At 35.7% G+C, this 6,733-nt stretch overlaps 1 pseudogene; it reads left to right on the top strand.

Moving 5' to 3' along the window:
• Nucleotides 1-2,634: 2,634 nt before the first annotated feature.
• Nucleotides 2,635-3,635, top strand: LOC144288417 (olfactory receptor 2AK2-like; annotated as a pseudogene).
• The last annotated feature ends 3,098 nt before the right edge of the window (nt 3,636-6,733 follow it).

The raw sequence follows: 6,733 nt of genomic DNA, 5'->3' as shown, positions 1-6,733 counted from the left end.
ATTAAATAAGTCTTTTTTTATAGAATAATATTACATAGGGATCCCTGGGTGGCTCAGTGGTTTAGCGCCCGCCTTTGGCCCAGGGCGCCGTCCTGGAGTCCCCGGATCCAGTCCCCGGATCGAGTCCTGTGTCGGGCTCCCGGCATGGGGCTTGCTTCTCCCTCTGCCCATCTCTGCCTCTCTCTCTCTCTCTCTCTCTCTATGTCTATCATGAATAAATAAAGAAATACATCCTTAAAATAAAAGAATAATATTACGTGAGTACTGTGTCATTATCTAACTTCCTGTCTATGATCTTGGGCACAATGAACCTGATTGGTTACATTAGTATTCAACCTGTGGACCCTCAGAAATGTGAGTCTCCTACTCCTATGACCATGCTAATCTTCTTAAGTTTTTTTTTTAATAAAAATACTGCAATATTTAACATAAAGCATCTCTTGAGTCATTTACATCTCCTAGACTATATGAATGTTTTAAAAATAAAATAGAGTTAATAATTTTGTAAACCTAGGAGTTAAAAGTTATCTGACTCTTTTTCACTTGAACAGCTATATTTTGAGTATTCACCTTAATTTCAATTTGCTTGTTCAGTAATGACAGCAGCTCCACACACACACACACACACACACACACACACAAAATCATCAGCAATGAAGACGATACATTTAATTATTGACTAGAGACCAAATTTCTCTAGAGGGTTTGTGCAAACAGCATATGAGTTTCTGCCATGAATAAGCAGAAAGTTAACCACTTAATTTGAGATGTTGAAAGTGGGCAGCCCCGGCAGCATAGCGGTTTAGCGTGCCTGGAACCCTAGCTGGAGACTCGGGATCGAGTCCTATGTTGGGCTCCTTGTGTGGAGCCTGCTTCTCTCTCTCTTTGTGTCTCTATGAATAAATACATAAATAAAATCTGAGATGTTAAAAGTTGTATACTATGGTTAAGAAAATTACTTTTATGTTTAAATTCTACTTTCTACTGAATTGTTTATGCTAATGATTGAAGGTTTATTGTCTCAGGTAATGAATAACAGTAAGCTTTCAAATTCATAGTGTAGTAATAGTAATAGTTTCAATTTTAAATTATAAAAGTTTTCTTTTTAAATTTATTTTTCTGCTTCTTTGCAGCAATGCCACATTACATAGCTCGATTATTAAGATTATGTGGTTCCTTCTATATAACCCTGATATATTTGATCCTCCAGTAATACAGTTTTGTAAAAATATTATCAAAGAGGGGTAACTGAGTGGCTAAGTCAGTTAAGTGTCTGACCCCTGGTTTCAGCTCAGGTCATGATGTCAGCGTCTTGAGATTGAGCCCAAGAATATTTGTGGATAATGAAGAGAAACAGAAGCAGCTATAAATGATAGATTTAATTACAAATGTAATGGTTTGATAAAGTTATTTAAGTAGATATTTGTGACTTTCTATTTATGGATCTAAGAATAATAAAGTAGTTCTTAAATCTACCATTGTGAATAAAAAAATATTGCTTCCGGGACACCTGGATGGCTCAGCAGTTGAGCACCTGCCCCTGGCTCAGGGTGTGATCCTTGGTCTCAGGATCGAGTCCCACATCAGGCTCCCTGTATGAAGCCTGCTTCTTCCTCTGCCTATGTCTCTGCCTTTCTCTCTCTGTGTCTGTCATGAATAAATAAAATCTTTAAAAAAAATATTGCTTCCTCTCTCTGTCAAACATTCTACTATATACTTTAAGTGGATATGATTTTAATTTGTTTAACTCACAGTGAAGGCCTTTATCATTAATGCACCAGAACTACATTTAATTCAATTCCTTCAGGATTGGAATCTGCTTAAATATACTGATGAATTTAATAACGTAAAAGCTGTTAGTCCTCAATATATTTATTTTATGTTAATGTCAGTTGAACCTCCCTTTGGAGTTTCATTTAAATCAGAGAAGTGACAAATGGAATGTTGGAGGAGGAGGAGTGTGGGAGGTAGGAAATTTCTTATTATTTGGATAGAGATTCAAGATATCTTTTAGATGTTTCTAAATTTACCACTCATTTTTGAACTTTTTTCTCTCATCTATCAAATAAAATATTGTTTGTTTGTTTATTACCTATTTATTATAGGTGGCATGACCTAAAATAATTTCTTTATCTGGAGGTGTTTTTTTTTCCCCCAGCATTTAATGTTTTTGATATTTAACACAGTATTATCTTTGGAATTAGAACTTAGAGAAAAGCTGATTAGATAGCTTTGCATATGCTTAACAGAAGGCCTAAATCTGTTTTATGTTGACCAAATATGTTGTGCCAAATTTATCACTTTTATGAGTGAATTAACAATATGATATTTTTATAATAAAAGAACACATGTTCAACCTATTATGTTGAAGATATTCAAAAGAGAGGAAAAGAATTCATGTGGGCAAATCATCTTATATTTATTTTATTTTCAATTTAAAGTTGTAATTTAATTATACACTCTGCAACAATCTTTATTTTTGTTTCATCATTTGTTAAGTGGCTTTCAATCAGTAGACACAGAATGCATTATTTAAATGAATGAGATATATTCACTTAAGAATATTGAAAATAAGTTTCTTGCATTTAATAACCACCACTTTATTTTCTCTTAAAAGGCAATCAGTGCTGTTACATGGAATTTTCAGATATTATCGGCTTTGACATTTAGATTTAAGTCATGAAGACAGGAAATAAAAGTGTAGAAACTGATTTTATACTCTATTTTTTTTCCAATGTGCTCAAATAGATACATTCCTCTTTGTTGCCATTGTAATCCTCTTTTCCATGGCTCTGATGGGGAACATCATACTGGTCCTTCTCATTCAGGTGGACACCAGACTCCACACTCCAATGTACTTTCTACTCAGCCAGCTCTCCTTTATCGATATCATGTACATCTCCACAACAGTGCCCAAGATGACCACTAACTTCTTATCAAACAGTAAACATTATTAGGCTTTGAGATTCAAACCTTTGTATTCTTGGCCCTTGGTGGGACTGAAGCCCTCCTCCTTGGTTTCATGTCCTATGATAGATATGCATCTATCTGTCATCCTTTACATTATCTTGTTCTCATGAGCAAGAAGACCTGTTGGTTCATGATCGCAAGTGCATGGGCCAGTAGTTCTACCAAAGTTTTAGTGCATACACTGTATGTATTTCAACTTTGGTTCTGTAGGTTTTGGATCATTAACCACTTTTTCTGTGAAATTCCATAACTTTTGCCATTGGTCTGTCAGGATACTTCCCAGTATGAGTGTACAGGCCTCCTCAGTGTGCTTATCATTCTGCTGCTACCATTCATGGCCATTCTGGCTTCCTATGCCTGAATACTTACTATTGTGTTCCAGATGAGCTCAGGTAAAGGACAGATAAAAGCTGTCTCCACTTGCTCCTCTCACCTGATTGTGGCAAGCCTATTTTATAGAACTACTCTCTCCACCTATACAAGGCCTCACTCCATGCATTCTCCAGAACAGGATAAGGCAGGGGTGGTGTTTTATGCCATCATCACACCTCTTCTGAACCCACTTATCTATAGCCTGAGGAATAAAGAGGTGATCAGGGCCATAGAAAGAATGTAGGGTGCATGTATATTTGTACAGAAAATATGACTTTTGGAATCTTTATTGATTAAGATTGAACAACATAAAAAGCTGTGCTAGAATACTGCCTAGACAGAATGTTCAATGTAACATTCAATAAATGTTTATTAAATAAATTGATAAATGTTTTGATTCCTTTTGGTTTCAGAAATAATTGAAATATCTTTAGGAACTAGATGGAAATTTAATATAGAGCTAGGAAAATAGTGTAGTATTCAAACGTGTTTAACTTTTAAAGATATATAACTCAATCCTGCTACCCCAATGTTTCCATATCAAAAATATTTTGAATTCCCTTTGTAACACCTAAAGTGCAATACATAGAACACATAGTCTTTTTAAAAAATTTTAGAGCATATAGTCTATTGAAGCATATGACATCAAAAGAATCTGTAAATGAGCACACAGTAACAGAGCAAAGTATATAATGCATTAATTTATCTTTTCACTCAAAAAAATTCTTTTTCAAAAAATGTTTTAATATTTTACCTGTGTGTATGGTGCTGTAACAAGAACTGGTGATGTAAGATTTATCAAAAATATAAATTGACTACTATAATTAGTGTGGAGAGACAGTTAATCAATTAAACATAAATTTTATAGTGTACCAGAGTAATATTTGTCATAATTATAAGGCAGGAAGTTACAATAGTTGCAATTTTATATAAAATTTCCTGGAAAAGGCAAACTAAGAATGTGGTATTTGATTTAAAACTAAAAGGAGGTTAGAAAACAAATCAAATGGGTGGTGGATGTCCTTGATTGAGGAAGAAGGAAATGATAATGCCATGGTCAAGGAATATGCTTGGAAGAATCAAAGATCAAGGAGCAAATTGATGCATTGCAGGAAATGAGTAGATGCAATGGAGTCAGAATATTACAAGTAAAGTAAACCATGGTAAGATATTGAATTTCATCTAAGACAATAGGCAACTATCGCAAGGTTTGCAGAAAAAAATTGAAACAAGCCTTTGGGAGGCTGTTGCAGCTGTCTAGTTCTGACAAGGCAATGTCTTTGGCCAGGATGGTAATGATGGACAAGAAGTGACTAGATTGAGTAGGTTGATATAAGGAAGCCATCTGGACAGTAGGATGTGAAATATAAGGGAATTTTAAAAGCTCAAAATTAGGCTAGGATCTGAGGAACTGCAGGATGGAATTTCTGAAAAATGCAGTAAAAATATTTCCATATTGAGTGTCCCGTTCTCCTTCGATGTTAGCTCCTTTGTTCCAACTATGGTTATATTATTATGCTGCTATTATCTTTGAGTAAAGACATTCATTGACTGAACAAATAACTTATTTTTGTGTGCCCAGATGCATTTGTTAAACTGTTGATAATCTTCATTATGAACCATAATCTCCAACCACAGTTTTACATGCTTCAATATTACAATCACTTATATTGCTGTCTAGCAGTCTACCATATGAATAGATTGCAATTATTTTCACATGATGATGGATATTTGTGTTGTTATAAATAAAACTGCTATAAAAATTCCTGTACAGCATTTTTGGTGGGCATATGAAGTCAGTTTGTTGCTCATATTCCTAGGAGTGAAATTGCATGGTCATAGATAAAGCATATTTGTAATAGAAAAGGCCAAATAATTATACGAAGTGCTCTTGATAACTTACACTTCAATATTCAATATAGGATGACCTCTTACTTCCTAGATTTTGATGGGTGGCAAAAAACCCACAATTTTTTTTGTGAAAACGTCACATGCCAAATTCAAAGTAGATATGATTTGATGGCTAATAAACTGAACATGGGTGTTCGATATGTAAGTGAGCGGTGATAGTGGTAAGAAAATGTATTTACTGTGAAACATTTTAGAGACTCTTTGATAATATCTTTGTATCCATTGTCAATTGTCTTAAAAGTAATTGTTTTGGTTTTGTTTTAATTTTTTTATTGGAGTTCAATTTGCCAACTTATAGCATAAAACCTAGAGCACATCCCGCCAGTGCCTGCTCAGTACCCATCATCCAATCACCCCAACCCTCTGCCCACTTCCTCTTCCACTACCCATTGTTCATTTCCCAGAGTTAGGTGTCTCTCCTGTTTTGTCACCCTCACTGATATTTTCAATCATTTTCTCTCCTTTCCCTTTATTCTCTTTCACTAATTTTTATATTCGCCAAATGAATGAGACCATAAAATGACAGTACTCCAATTTATACTCTGAGCATAATACCCTCCAGGTCCCTCCATATTGAAGAAATAGTGGGTATTTGTCGTTTCTAATGGCAGAGTAATATTCCAATGTATACATATACCACATGTTCTTTATCCATTCATCTTTCAATGGACACTGAGGCTCTTTTTTTTTTAAATTTTTATTTATTATTTATGATAGTCACAGAGAGAGAAAGAGAGGCAGAGACACAGTCAGAGGGAGAAGCAGGCTCCATGCACCGGGAGCCCGATGTGGGATTCGATCCCGGGTCTCCAGGATCGCGCCCTGGGCCAAAGGCAGGCGCCAAACCGCTGCGCCACCCAGGGATCCCAGACACTGAGGCTCTTTACATAGTTTGGCTATTGTGGACATTGCTGCTATAAACATCAGGGTGCAGGTGTCCCAGCATTTCACTGCATGTGTATCTTTGGAGTAATTCCCCAGCAGTGCAATTGCTGGGTCATATAGCAGATCTATTTTTAACTCTTTGAGGAACCTCCACACTGTTTTCCAGAGTGGCTGAACAAGTTCACATTCCCAACGACAGTGCAAGAAGGTTCCCCTTTCTCCACCTCCTCTCCAACATTTTTGGTTTTCGTTCATGTTAATTTTCACCACACTCACTGGTGTGAGGTGGTATCTCATTGCGGTTTTGATTTGTATTTCCCTGATGGCCAGTGATGCGGAGCATTTTTTCATGTGCTTGCTGGCCATGTCTCTGTCTTCCTCTGTGAGATTTTTGTTCATGTCTTTTGCCCATTTCAAGATTGGATTATTTGTTTCTTTGATGTTGAGTTTAATAAGTTCTTTATAGATCTTGGATAGTAGCCATTTATCTGATATGTCATTTGCAAATATCTTCTCCCATTCTGTAGGTCGTCTTTGAGTTTTGTTGACTGTTACTTTTGCTGTGCATAAGCTTCTTATCTTGATGAAGTCCCAA

This window comes from Canis aureus, chromosome 18, assembly GCF_053574225.1.
Source record: "Canis aureus isolate CA01 chromosome 18, VMU_Caureus_v.1.0, whole genome shotgun sequence".
Taxonomy (NCBI): Eukaryota; Metazoa; Chordata; class Mammalia; order Carnivora; family Canidae; genus Canis; species Canis aureus.
The sequence above is the reverse complement of the archived record's forward strand: the minus strand, read 5'-3'. Positions and strand labels throughout refer to the sequence as shown.